Source organism: Somniosus microcephalus, chromosome 12, assembly GCF_052327205.1.
Source record: "Somniosus microcephalus isolate GS21.2 chromosome 12, FLI_Smic_1.0, whole genome shotgun sequence".
NCBI lineage: Eukaryota > Metazoa > Chordata > Chondrichthyes > Squaliformes > Somniosidae > Somniosus > Somniosus microcephalus.
In genome coordinates, this window is record NC_140998.1 from 100535189 (window position 1) to 100550816 (window position 15628).

Consider the following 15628-nt stretch of genomic DNA (forward strand, 5'->3'; position numbering starts at 1 on the left):
GGGGGATGGCTTATCAGAGGAAGGCAGCAGCAGCCAACTTCCTTGCACCAGGGGTGGCTCTGCTGCACAGGACGGGAGGAAAAAGAGGGGTAGAGCTATAGTAATAGGGGATTCTATTGTAAGGGGAAAAGATAGGTGTTTCTGCGGCCGCAAACGAGACTCCAGGATGGTGTGTTGCCTCCCTGGTGCAAGGGTCAAGGATGTCTCAGAGCGGCTGCAGAACATTCTGGAAGGGGAGGGTGAACAGCCAGTTGTCGTGGTACATATAGGTACCAACGATAAAGGTAAAAAACGGGATGAGGTCCTAAAAGCTGAATATAGGGAGTTAGGAGGTAAATTAAAAAATAGGACCTCAAAGGTAGTAATCTCAGGATTGCTACCAGTGCCACGTGCTAGTCAGAGTAGAAATAGAAGGATATTTCAGATGAATACGTTGCTAGAGGAATGGTGCAAGGGGGAGCGATTCAAATTCCTGGGACATTGGAACCGGTTCTGGGGGAGGTGGAACCAGTACAAACTGGACAGTTTGCACCTGGACAGGGCCAGGACCGATGTCCTAGGGGGAGTGTTTGCTAGTGCACTGGGGGAGGGTTTAAACTAAAATGGTAGGGGGTTGGGAACCTGAGCAGGGAGACAGAGGAAACGGAAACAAGGATAAAAGCAAAAGATAGGAAGGAGAAAAACAAAAGTGGCAGTCAGAGAAATCAATGGTTTAAGTCAAACATGGCCACAGTAAATAATAATTCTAATAGGTCTAAGAACTTTAAAAAAAACAAGCCTGAAGGCTTTGTGTCTTAATGCGAGGAGCATTTGTAATAAGGTGGATAAATTAGCTGCGCAAATAGAGGTAAACGAATACGATTTGATTGGGATTACGGAAACATGGCTCCAGGGTGGCCAAGGCTGGGAACTCAACATCTAGGGGTATTCAATATTCAGGAAAGATAGGCAAAAAGGAAAGGGAGGTGGGGTAGCATTGCTGGTTAAAGAGGGGATTAACACAATTGTAAGGAAGGATATTAGCTCTGATGATGTGGAATCTGTATGGGTAGAACTGAGAAATACCAAGGGGCAGAAAACGTTAGTGGGAGTAGTATATAGACCTCCAAACAGTAATGCGCAGGTTGGGGATGGCATTAAAAGGGAAATTAGAGAAGTGTGCAATAAGGGCACTGCAGTCATCATGGGTGACTTTAATCTACATATAGATAAGGCTAACCAAATTAGTAACAATACTGTGGAGGAGGAATTCCTGGAGTGTTTACGGGATGGTTTCCTGGACCAATATGTCGAGGAATCAACCAGAGATCAGGCTATCTTAGACTGGGTATTATGTAATGAGAAAGGATTAATTAGCAATCTTGTTGTGCAAGGCCCCTTGGGTCGACGCAATCATAATATGATAGAATTCTTCATTAAGATGGAGAGTGAAGTAGTTGACTCAGAGGCTAGGGTCCTGAATTTAAATAAAGGAAACTACGATGGTATGAGGCGTGAGTTGGGTAGGATTGATTGGGGAATGTCACTCAAAGGGTTGACGGTGGATAAGCAATGGCAAACATTCAAAGACTGCATGGATGAATTACAGAATTTGTTCATCCCAGTTTGGCATAAAAATAAAACAAAAAAGGTGACTCAACCGTGGCTAACAAGGGAAATTAGGGGTAGCATAAGATCCAAGGAGAGGACATATAAATTGGCCAGAAAAAGCAGTAAACCTGAGGATTGGGAGCAGTTTAGGATTCAACAAAGGAGGACAAAGGGATTAATTAAGAAGGGGAAAATAGAATATGAGAGTAAGCTTGCATGGAACATAAAAACTGACTGTAAAAGCTTTTATAGATATGTGAAGAGAAAAAGATTGGTGAAGTCAAGCGTAGGTCTCTTGCAGTCAGAATCAGGGGAATTTATAATGGGGAACAAAGAAATGGCTGACCAATTAAATACATATTTTGGTTCTGTCTTCACAAAGGAGGACACAAATAACCTCCCAGAGATGTCGGGAATATAGGGTCTGATGAAAGGGAGGAACTGAAAGAAATCAGTATTTGTAGGGAAATGGTGTTAGGGAAATTGACGGGATTGAAGGCTGATAAATCCCCAGGGCCTGATAATCTACATCCTAGGGTACTTAAGGAAGTGGCCCTAGAAATAGTAGAAGCATTGCTGATCATCTTCCAACATTCGATGGAATCTGGAACAGTTCCCATGGATTGCAGGGTAGCTAATGTTACCCCACTATTCAAAAAAGGTGGTAGAGAGAAAACGGGGAATTACAGACCAGTAAGCCTGACATCGGTAGTGGGGAAAATGCTAGAGTCCATTATAAAAGATGTAATAGCAGAGCACTTGGAAAACAGTGACAGCATCGGACAAAGTCAACATGGATTTACAAAATGTAAATCGTGCTTGACTAATCTACTGGAATTTTTTGAGGATGTAACTGATAAAATAGATAAGGGAGAACCAGTGGATGTGGTGTATTTGGACCTTCAAAAGGCTTTTGATAAGGTCCCGCATAAGAGATTAGCATGTAAAGTTAAGGCACATGGGATTGGGGGCAAGGTATTGACTTGGATAGAGAACTGGTTGGCAGACAGAAAGCAAAGAGTTGGAATAAACGGGTCTTTCTCCGAGTGGCAGGCAGTGACTAGTGGGGTACCGCAGGGATCGGTCCTCGGACCCAGCTATTCACAATATATATTAATGATCTAGACAAGGGAACTAGATGTAATATCTCCAAGTTTGCAGATGACACAAAGCTGGGAGGGCGTGTGTGCTGTGAGGGGGATGCAGAGAAACTCCAGGATGATTTGGACAGGTTGGGTGATTGGGCAGAAGCATGGCAGATGCAATATAACGTGGATAAATGCGAGGCTATCCACTTTGGTGTCAAAAACAGGAAGGCAGGTTATTATCTGAATGGCAATAGATTGGGAGAAGGGGAAGTGCAACGAGACCTGGGTGGCCTTGTGCACCAGTCGCTGAAGGTAAGCATGCAGGTGCAGCAGGCGGTTAAGAAGGCAAATGGTATGTTGGCCTTCGTAGCGAGAGGATTCGAGTACAGGAGCAAGGATGTCTTGCTGCAGTTGTACAGGGCCTTGGTGAGACCACACCTTAAGTATTGTGTGCAGTTTTGGTCGCCTTATCTGAGGAAGGATGTTCTTGCCATGGAGGGAGTGCAGCGAAGATTCACCAGGCTGATACCTGGGATGGCAGGAATGACGTATGAAGAGAGATTGGGTCGATGGGGCTTATACTCACTGGAGTTTAGAAGAATGAGAGGGGTTCTCATTGAACCTTATAAAATTCTGACAGGACTGAACAGACTAGATGCAGGAAGGATGTTCCCGATGGTCAGGGAGTCCAGAACCAGGGGTCACAGTCTAAGGATAAGGGGTAAGCCATTTAGGACAGAAATGAGGAGGAATTTCTTCACCCAGAGAGTGGTGAACCTGTGGAATTCTCTACCACAGAAGGCAGTAGAGGCCAATTCATTAAATATATTCAAGAAGGAATTGGATATATTTATTAAGGCTAAAAGGATCAAGGGATATGGGGAGAAAGCAGGGACAGGGTACTGAATTTGAATGATCAGCCATGATCTCATTGAATGGCAGAGCAGGCTTGAGGGGCCGAATGGCCTACTCCTGCTCCTATCTTCTATGTTTCTATATTTCCTCAGGACCCAGCCAATGCCACCAGGCCTTGGAGCAGGCAGAGGAGGAAGAAGAGCAGGAGGATGATCATCAGCAGCACCAAGGCAGGAGGGAGGCCCACAATGTTGAAACTGCAAGGGCCATCCGTCAACGACTGATAACAAGCCGCTTCTAGGCCCCTACTGAGGAAATGGCTTCTGGCATGGAGAACAACATGAATGAAAGCAACCCACAACCCCAAAGCCGGCCAAGGCAGCAATGATTCCAAAGGCCAAACCTGTACATTTTGAATACAAAAACTTTTTTATTTTACAAACTGTGTGTGTGTCATTTCTTCATGACAAACTAATAGAAACAAACACAAAAAATCATTAATTAATATAACTGGTTCTGACAACCTGGAGATAATGTCCAAAACACTAAACAAAAGTTTGAACACGAACCTCGGCCTTTAATTAAAAAATTCCCAACATTTTGTCACACCTCCTACTTTTTGCCCTTCAAGGGTGATCTCCTTCCCTTTCGCACTTCCCCCCTTCCCACCCTACTGCTCCTCCGTAATGGGGCCCCAGTGGCTGCAGCAAGGCTGCTGGAAGGCTGCTGATTGTCAGGACCTGAGACTGCAGATGCCCTTGAAGGACGGCCTCGACCAGCTCTGGGTCTGGAGGGCCCGGCTGCAGACTGCACCAACTCTGCATGGGCGGCAGGAGTCTGGGCTACAGGCAGTGGCAAGTGCAATGGGGAAGTGACAGTGGTGGCTGCAGGAATGTTGTCATCTTGAGAGAGGACAGCAACTCCCTGCTTGACCGACACACTGGCACTCCCACGGGGCAGCACATCAACATCCAGAGCAATCTGCTGGAGCACAGATTGCTGGCCTGCTGCGGCGCGGTGAGAGCCCCGGGGAAATGTGTCTGAACCAGCGACAATGGCAGCAGTCAGTGCTTGCGTGGCCTCAATCTGAGTCTGCATGAGACCAGTCTGAGTTTGGATCGCGGCAGCCAGTGACTGAATTGCAGCACTAAGCATTTGCGTGGCATCCGCCTGTGCTACAGCATAGTGCTCCACACTCCTTGCCAGTGCATCAATGCATTTGGGCAACCTTCCCACTGCACCCATGAGCTGAGTGTGCATGTCCACCGCCTGGGTGTTCATTTCAGCGATGAGTCGCTCCTCCTCAGCGACCAGTGCAGCAGCACTCACTGGCCTACTCTCCCTCCAGGGAGAAGGCCCCCAAGCTTCCCTAGCCACATCGCGTTGCTGCAGCCCACTGGGTCCTGGAGCTTCACCCTCATCAGACTCTTCCCCCCTGCTCCCCTCCAGGGAAGACGTGTTCCCAGTGTGGGTATGGGCTACCTCAGGAAAGGGTGGCGCTGATGCTCCAGCTTCCTCTTCCTCCTCACCTGCAGCTTCGCTCCCATTGGCAGCTTGAGGGCCCGTCTCCTCAGCTGGTGAATCACCATCTGAAAGCAGGGAGGTACAAGAGTGGCTTTAGCATCAGGGCAGTGGGGCAGTAAGGGAGGAAGGAGTGGAGCGATTTAGTAAGTTGGATTGAAAGTGTCAAAGGCTGGTATTGTGAGGGACAAGTGGAATGAGAGAGGAGAGAAAGCTGATGACCTTACCATTGCTGTCCCAAATGGGGTCGACCTCTCCAGGGGTGACGGGACCGATTACCTGACTTGCCACAATCCTGTGAATGCGCACCTCAAGATTGCTGAGGGGTTGCAGCTGAGGCCGCCCTCCACCTGTCCGTTGCTGCTGTCTCCTGTTATGAGATAGCTTGGCCTGCAAGAAAAAGGACGGCGTCTGAGTAAATATACAGCCATGGTCTTGCCTGATGTGCCTCCCATAATTGAATAGCCCTTAATGTATGCAGCCATGGTCGTACCTGATTTGCCTCCCATAGTTGAATAGCCCTTACTGCAAGGTTTGAAATGTGCATGTGTGTTTCATGAGAGAGCCATAGGTGTTGGATGAGTGTTGGGAATTGGGGTTTTAAGGCCATCTGGCCATAGGGTGAGGTTGAAATGGAGGGATGGAGAGGTATTGAAAAAAAGCCACTCACCCTGATGACCCGTGAGGTCGTTGAACTTTTTGCGACATTGAGTATGGGTCCTGGGCACCATGCTCCTGGAGGAGGCGTGCTGAGCCACCTCCCTCCACACTCTTCTGTAGTTGCGCGGCAAAGGCCTCCTGCCACTCTCAGGGTAGAGTATAGATCTTCTGTGCTCCACCGCGCCAACCAGAGCCTCCAAGGCCCGCTCTCACCCTCTCCATAATCCTTGGCTGGAAAATGTAGTCACAGGTCTCTCCAGGCTGAGATTCAAGGCTCCAATGAGCAGGGTGTGGCTGGAGAGCAAGATCGACCCTCCCCTTTAAGAACTGTCTGGCGCCAGTGTGTCTGTGTTCCATCGCTAACTGACATCACCTGCGCTCTGAGTTAGCGCCTCACTTCTCGGCCTTTGCGCCTTAAGACAGGTATGCAGCGTCTGATTTAGCGCTCCAATCACTTCCAGGGGCGATAAAAGCCAAGTTTGCAGTTGGAGGCGATAATTAGCGGCAGGCGCTAAACTTTGCGCCTGGCCGATAATTGCGCCCCAAACAGGGCGATACCGAATTTCTCCCCCATGACTCTATATTTAAAGGAGCCTTGCACACATCGCAGTTGAAGTTTGTTGGAGGAGGCTTACAGGTGGTTGGGAGAGGTGGCATTTCTTATCTATCGAAGACTTTTGTGAGGGTGCAAGGAAGGATGGAGTCACACCGCCAGAAGGCTGCGCCCAATTTCTCGGTTGCCTCCCTGGAAGTCCTGGTCCAGGGAACCAGACCACGGCGGGAGGTCCTATTCCCTTGTAGCGGCAGGAAGAGTGCAGTCAGTGAAAACAAGAGGGCATGGCTGGAGATCGCACAAGAAGTGAGCAGCAGGGGTGTTGTCAGCCGCTCCTGGATACAGTGCTGCAAGAGATTTAATGATCTCATGAGGTCAGGGAAGGTGTGTACAATGCCACACTCAAGTACATCCTGATGTGCCTGTCACCTCAACCCCATCACTCTGCCTTCCCAAGCCTACTCCTGCAATTCACTCCTCGCACCAACCTGCCTTGCAAGTGCATTCGTCTCTCACTGTCTATGCACCTACTCACATCCCCATTTGACTATCCACTACTGGCACTCACCCTCATCCTAATGCAATCATAGGAAGTGACACCACAGAAGGAGACCATTTGGCATTGGCACACCACTCCCTCATAGTCACCCTCTACAGATGAAGCCCATCCATCCCTTACACTTATTCCATTACTCTCAATCAAAGTTCTCTTCTTTCCCTCCTTGCAGGAGAAGAGAGCGCAGAACAGGAGAGAAAGAGAAAGAACCGGGGGTGACCCTCCAACATACATTAATTTGACGCCAGCAGAGGAGGTTGGGCTCGAAATAAGTGGAATGACAGAGCTGCTGGTGGTGGGACACGGAGAGAGGGGGTCCTCCCAGCAACCTGGTGATAGAAGTAAGTATCCCACCTGGCATACAACAGTCACTCATGGTGACTGATGATAGCAGTAAATGAAATATCTTCATGTGCATAATGGTAACGTTCCACATTCGTATCATAAGAGGTCTAATTCATGTCTTTACTTTCCCACAGGTCCATCAAGTGTCCCCCTGGACTGCTGTCCAGCTGGAGGAGGAAGACGACTCCTCAGAGAAAGCTCTATTCTCTGAGGGTGCACCGTCACCAGACCCATGCGCACCCAGCACCAGCGCAGATGCACACAATTCAGTGGGTCTTGCGAGACATAAAGAGTAGTGTTGACACTTTGGGCTGGATTTTCTCTGCAGTGGCGGGATGGTGGCGGGATAGTTGGTTGTTGGGTTCCGGTCCCGCTCCCGGCTGCAGCCACGCAAAGGCATTTTCCCTTGTTTGGCCTTGTTAAGCCCGCCCTGCGTGCTTCCCGGCCAATTAACAGGAAGCGGGTCTGGTGACGTCATTTGATGACGCATCATCAGCCAGTTTCCTTAAAGGGACCACAGCCACATTGAGTTTGACAGTTGTGCTGTCAGTGTTTTACAGCACTGAGGTGCTGCAAATGCAGACAAGCACTGCACAAAGGTGGATGGCTGCACCCAGGCTCTCCAATGACTCCCTCCAATGACAGCATGCAGGGAGGTCCTCTTCCCTATCAAGGGCGGAAAAGACCTCCCCAAGACACCAACGCAGCCTGGTTACACATTGCAAAAGCAGGGATGTCGTCAGGAGTCCCAGGCTGCAGTGGCGCCAACCTTTCAATAATCTCAGTGGACCATGAAACGTTACAGCAAAGCCACACTCAAACTCACCCTGCTGTGCCACTCATCACATCCCCATCACTCTGCCTTCCTTACCCTTCTCCTGCACATCCTTACTCACACTAACTTACCTTGCACCTCCACCCAACCCTCTCTATCTACATTATCACTTCCCCATCTCACTAGCCACCCCTCACACTCACCCTCATCCTACTGCAAGCATACCAACTAACAACACACAAGGGTAGGCACTTGAGAGGATTAGCCAATGTCCATGTGAAGTTTCTGGTAATGTGTTGTCACACAGTGAAATCTATATTTTCAACACTGCACCTTATTGGACCGATCTGTGCACACCTTGAGAAGTGTCTTACTGAGTTCCAGTGAATGGTGAGACATAACTTCCCCCTGCCCCCCACCCCTCTATAGTGATGAGTGTGCATAGAATGGCTTGGATATTAAAGGGATGCTTTATGGTGCTGGTGTGGGATGGTGTCAACCTGGTGCATCATGTGACAGCCAGGGTTTACAGCATCAAGTGAAGTAAATCTGGCCATGGTGATGCCATCGCTGGCCTCCCGGGCAGCAATGTTGTCAGAGGCTGATGCCCTGTGTCCTGTGCAGCATCAGGTGATGGCGGAGAAGGTTGGTGTTGTTGGTGGTGCTGCTGATGTGCCTGGTGATGTTGGTGTTAGGGCTGAGCGTGGAAGGAATCAGAGGAGCAACGTGAGATCATTTCTAGGGCACCGATGTTGCTGCAATAAATGGCAGCTGCAGGTGAGATGACAGAAGCGATCTGTCAATGGTGAGAGAGGTTGTTCTAATGAGGTGGCACTGGACATGCAGTTGCCTCTAAACACTTGCAAGCTAAAGAAATCTCTATATGTCTTACAAATGCAGTAACCAACAGTTTCTGTGCTCTGAAACTGACTATCTGCAACTTGGCATCTTTTACATCACTTCTGCAGCTGTCAGCTTATCAGATACATCAGAGCAGACTCAACTTACGCCAGGGTGAGCTGGCGTGTTCCCCGAGCAGCGGGTAACCCATGGGGGAGCACGTAAAATTGGAAGGAAGCCTCAAAATACCATTAAATTGGCTCTTAACAAGCCATTTAATGATCTCAATTATCTCCCCCGTCGCTTGGTGTTGGGTCAGTTCTCCGCTGACAGACCCGACACCTGGGAGACTCGCGTGGAGGCGGGTTGACAGCAGGTTTCCTACCCGCTGTCAATCTTTGCTATTTTGACAGTGGACCCGCCTCCAAACCCGCCCTCTGAGCGCCAGCAAAATCCAGCCCATGGTATCTCACACATCACAAGTGAGCACGAGCAGATGGTCTTGACAGGGTCAGCAGTAGAGAGTACTTGCCGGAGGGCGCAGGATGCTCCAAGCTCTGCTCAGCTGGACGCAGATGCTGAACCTCGGGGGCCACCGAGAAAGAGGATGATCTTGGAGGAGCAGCAACAAATGCGCGAGGCTCTGGCAGTTTTTGCAGCCACGATGTGTGTGACTGTACAGAGAATGGAGGAGTCCATCTCCAGTATCAGCAGCACCATATCGCAGGTGATGGCGACGATGTGCTCTTCTGTGGAAAGGATGGACACCTGCATAGAGCAGTTAATGCGCCAGTCAAACGAGAACATGCTTGTTGTGAACAATAGATTGCAGACGCTTATTGACCTCATCTCTAGAAGAGATAGCAATGCAGACTTGAACGGTTATTGCCCCATTGATGTACAGCAGGGTGCTCTCCAGCAGGGAAGTACGGGAGGCCCATGAGAGGAATGATGGCGAGAGCAAACATGGAAGTGGGGGCTCGGCTCAAAGCACTCCCATTTCTCCCCCATTGCCTCCGCCCCCCCCCAGTCAGAGCCCCGCATGCTGCCTCGGATCCCAATGGCCGAGCCTACCCCTGCACAGTTGCAGGAGGAGCAGTTTTTGGTGGGGCCCTCACACACTCCAAAACCCAGAGGTCATCCGCCAAAAGTGTTGAAGCAGGCGCAGCAGGGAAGTGAGCAGCCTGCCTCTACCGAAGCCACAGGGGTTGCACCTCATAGAAGCACGCGGGAAAGAAATAAGACATAATCGTAGATACACAAGGGTGTTTGCCAAAAGGTTAGTGTTAAGTTTCAATTCTATTTATGATGCACATAAATTTATTTCTTTGCACCACTTTCCCGTCTTGCTCATTTTTGCCTGCTACCTGGGAAGTGGCCTTGTCACTTGGAGTGAATGGTGAGACATTACTTTACCTCGAGCAATGGTGTGTGTTTGGCAGGAATGGTTTGGTCATTTTAGGACTGCTTTGTGGTGTTGGTGGCAGTGAGGGGGGTGGGGTGGTGGGGAGTTGATACAGCATCTGGGAGACAGATGGGTGTACTGGTGCTGCTAAATTAAATTGGGCCATTCTGGGCCTCCCAGGCAGCAATGTGCGCCTCTGCTGGTGCCATCTCCACCTCAGGTTCCTCCTCCTCCTCATGTTCCACCTGTTCCACCTCCTCCTCCTCTGAAGAGGCAGTGCGTTCTGCACCTTGCTCCTCCTGCAGCTCCAATCCTCGCTGTTGTGATATCTTGTGCAGAGTGCAGCATATGACGATGATTCTGAAGATCCTGGCTGATGTGTACTGAAGGGCTCCTCCAGATCTGTCGAGGCATCTGAAGCACATCTTTAGCATGCCAATTGCTTGCTCTATGACACATCTGGTCAGCATGTGGCTTTCATTATAGCGCTCCTCAGCCTCATTGCTTGGCCTCCTCATGGATGTCTACAGCCACATCTTCAGTGGATAGCTCTTGTCTCCAAGCAGCCAGCCGGTAAGTCTGTTCAGAGGTGCACAGAGTTGAGGGAGAGTGGACTGGCGCAGGACAATAGAGTCATGACAGCTCCATGGAAATCTGGCACACACATGCATGATGATGATCTTTTTGTGGTTGCAGACAAGCTGCATCCTGATGAAGTGGAAGCCCTTCTGGTTTACGAACTCTCCTGGGTGATCTGGGGGTGCCTTGATGGCCACATGTGTGCAGGCGATGACGCCCTGCACCTGTGGGAAGCCAGCCAGAGCCACAAGCCCGCTCAGTAATATTGGTTTCATCAGTGGCAAAGTTCACATAAGTGGCTGACTTGTGAAACATGGCATCGATTACCTGGGTGATGCATTTGCGGGAGGCTGACTGCAAGATCCTGCAAATGTCTGCTGCAGATCCCTGGAAGGAGCCTGAGGTGATGAAGTTGAGGGTTGTGATGACTTTGACAGTCACTGGTAAGGCGTGTCCACCAGGTTCTCTGGGCAGCAGGTCTTCTTAGAACATAAGAACATAAGGAACATAAGAAATAGGAGCAGGAGTAGGCCAATCGGCCCCTTGAGCCTGCTCCGCCATTCAATAAGATCATGGCTGATCTGATCCTAACCGCCAATCCACTATCACAGAACCATCTCCTGAATCTAACAGAATTAGACACACGAAATAGGAGCAGGATCAGGCTACACGGCCCCTGGGCCCACTCCGCTACCCACAGGGCCATGACCGATCCGAATCTAGACTCATGTCCAAATTCCTGCCCGCTCCCCATAACCCTTAATTCCCTTTACTTCTAGGAAACTGTCTATTTGTGTTTTAAATTTATGTAATGATGTAGCTTCTACAGCTTTTTGGGGCAGCATATTCCATGGACCTACCACCCTCTGAGTGAAGTAATTCCTCCTCATCTCAGTTTTGAAAGAGCAGCCCCTTATTCTAAGACTATGCCCCCTAGTTCTAGTTTCACCCATCATCGGGAACATCTTCCCCGCATCCACCCGATCCAACCCCTTCACAATCTTATATGTTTCAATAAGATTGCCTCTCATTCTTCTGAACTCCAATGAGTAGAGTCCCAATCTACTCAACCTCTCCTCATATGTCCATCCCCTCATCCCCGGGATTAACCGAGTGAACCTTCTTTGTACTGACTCAAGAGCAAGTATGTCCTTTCTTAAGTATGGACACCAAAACTGGACACAGTATTCAAGGTGCGGTCTCACCAATACCTTGTACAACTGAAGCAATACCTCCCTATTTTTATATTCTATCCCCCTAGCAATGAAAGCCAACATTCCATTGGCCTTCTTAATCACTTGCTGCACCTGCATACTAACCTTTTGAGTTTCGTGCACCAGGACCCCCAGATCCCTTTGTACTTCGGTACTTTCCAGTTTCTTGCCATTAAGATGATAACTTTCTCTACCATTTTTCCTGCCAAAGTGCATAACCTCACACTTTCCAGTATTGTATTCCATCTGCCAAATCTCTGCCCACTTACTTAGCCTGTCGATGTCCCCTTGCAGGTTTTTTATGTCCTCCTCACTCACTACTTTCCCTCCCATCTTAGTATCATCTGCAAACTTTGATATGTTACACTCGGTCCCCTCCTCCAAATCTTGCTTTCTTCCAGCAAGCTACAAATATCTGCCATGACCTGGCACAATAGCCTGAGCCTCCTGAGGCACTGCTGTTCAGTCATGTCCAGGAAGCTCATCCTTTGCCTGTATACCATGTGTTGGGGGGTATCGCCTCCGGCGCGGTGCAGCCCTGCGCTGATCTCTCTCCTGTGCAGCATCAAGTCGGTGAGAAGGCTGCTGGTGTTGCTACTACTGCTGGTGTTCACAGAATCACAGAAACCCCACAATGCAGATAGAGGCCATTTCGGCCCATCGAGCCTGCACCGACACATATCCCACCCGATCCCCGTAACCCCTACACCAACACATATCCCACCCTATCCCCCTAACACTAAGGGTCAATTTATCATAGCCAATCATCCTAACCCGCACATCTTTGGACTGTGGGAGGAAACCGGAGCACCCGAAGGAAACCCATGCAAACACAGGGAGAATGTGCAAACTCCACACAGACAGTCACCCGAGGCCGGACTCGAACCCGGGTCCCTGGCGCTGTGAGGCAACAGTGCTAACCACTATGCCACCGTGCTGCAGTGTTGTGGCTGTTGCTGCTGGTGTGGCTGGCATTGTTGGTGCTGGGACTCATCTTGGTCTGATTCTGAGGTCCAACGTGAAACAGCATAAGTGGCACCCATGCTGATCTGATAGATGCCAGGTAAAGTGGAGATCAGAGGCAGAATCCTCCAATGTAGTGAGAGTGACTTGCAATGTGGTGAGAATGGCTTCCGAGGTTGCAGAAATCACCTGCAAACTCCTGAAAGCAAAATCTCTGCACAAAATGGTGTTAGAAAGAGCCTTTCCTTTAGGCAAGGAAGCAGGTGTAAGGTGTAGGTATTTATGTGCTTTTGCCAACTGTCACGTAATGAACTAGCACAATGGCCAGGGCTCCCGCCTTCCTTCACAGGCGAGCTTCCCGAGGTCTGTGAATCCTGTGCACAACCAGTTAAAGATGAAAGCTCATGTTAAAAAGGCTCTTAAGGGTCTCTCAATGAGCAGTTAAGTACTTCAATAAGGTTGCCCGCCTCTCCGAAGCAGGTCCGTGGCGTGCTTCGAAACGCACCCCAGTTAAATGTGGAAGTCGGCTGGATGACGGCGGGTTCCCGACGCGTTGTCAATTTCAGCGCTTTTAACTGCAGACCCACTCCCAAACCCACACGCTCTGCAATGTGAAAATTTCGGCCCAGAAATGTATTTCATATCTCTGCTATATCATCATCTCTGAGTAGTCCTACCATTTGTTTAACTAATGTTTTACGTTTCATATGCTTATAAAAGCCCTTAATATTTCCTTTTATATTATCGGCTAGTCTTTTTTCATATTCACTTTTAGCCTTTCTAATCTCCCTGTTCACCTTCCTACTACACTTTCTATATTCCTCATGATTATCTTTACTATTGATCACCCTAACTTTATCATATACTTCCCTTTAGTTTTAGTCTATTTATCCACAGAATGCTATACTTTGAGGCACACCATTTTCATCTTATAAGTATATATTTTTTATTTTAGAGTTTAAATCCAGTTGCATTTTAAATATTGGACTTCCTGTGCATTTCAGAAACGTATTTGTGAATGTTTTTAATATATGAGAAAGCAGATACTCCTGCCCCATTAATTGCTAATATTAAAAATTAGCCATACATGGCGCAAACTTGTAACCTTTGTCGCTGATCTCAGTGCAACCCATAGAACTGTACAGTCGGTGGTATAGAAACATAGAAACATAGAAGATAGGAGCAGGAGTAGGCCATTCGGCCCCTCGAGCCTGCTCCGCCATTCAATGAGATCATGGCTGATCATCCAAATTCAGTACCCAGTCCCTGCTTTCTCCCCATACCCCTTGATCCCTTTAGCCTTAAGAAATATATCCAACTCCTTCTTGAATATATTTAATGAACTGTGGCAGAGAATTCCACAGGTTCACCACTCTCTGGGTGAAGAAATTCCTCCTCATCTCTGTCCTAAATGGCTTACCCCTTATCCTTAGACTGTGACCCCTGGTTCTGGACTCCCCAGCCATCGGAAACATCCTTCCTGCACCTAGTCTGTCCAGGCCTGACAGAATTTTATAGGTTTCGATGAGATCCCCTCTCAATCTTCTAAACTCCAGTGAGTATAAGCCCAATCGACCCAATCTCTCCTCATACGTCATTCCTGCCATCCCAGGCATCAGCTCCAATCTGCCAGCTCCATGACGCAGTCCGCAGATACTGATAGCTATAATTGAACTATTGCTATCAAGTTATTTGTTGGATTCATTTTAAATAGTGCCAAGGGATGTCAAGCAGAACAGGCAAACTGGACCTCAGTTAACATCTTATCTAAAGAACAATACCTCTGATAATGCAGTACTCTCTCAGTATTGCACTTGAGTGTCAGCCGAGATGATGCATTCATGTCCTGGTGTGGGGCTCAAACTCACAACCTTCTGACTCAAAAGTGAGAGTACTACCAACTGATCCAAGCTAACACATAACACAAATTTTCCCCAGTTGCGCTAAGTGGCCACAGGATGGCTGGTTTGGGAAATGGAAAAAATGTATTACTTATGCAGTAGAAAATATTATTCTTATGGCACACTGTTGGAGCAGAGTAGAGGGTGCTTTACTCTGTATCTAGCTGATTATTATTGGTCAGATAATACGAATACAAATCAGATAAATGATAAATAACACAATGGTATCTTGGAAGACTGGGAACTTTTGGCTCCCACTTGCTTGGGGCGAGGGCCTCACACGCTGTCCGAAACACACCTGTTAAAATGGCGTGGGACGCGTGTGCAGCATGGCTCCAGTAAGTGCCATGCTGCTGATATTTTAACACTGCACAGGCCCTACTCTCTTCAGGAGTAGGGTGTTAAAATCGGGGCTATAAAGTCAAATTTAAAGAAATTAATCAAAACAGGAAAAAGCCCCACGCTATTGCTTGTGGTTAAATAAAATGTTTCTGAGCAGTAAAATATTGACTTCACTAAGACACAAACATGATACAGTAAATAAGATCAAACTCTCTGCTCTGTAAATATTGGTTTAGTCAAAAGTCAATGTTTACCCAGATCTAGGCTGACCAGACAGCATGATACAAATCACTACAACCTCCATTCAAACTGGCTTTAACTTTTCAAATACATCTATGGTGCATTCACACTACAGAAATTTAGTGTTGGTGCTAAGCTGAAACTGCTTTGTACTGACATTAAACTTGGAGTGTAAATCAGGTGCGAATGTACAAACTGATT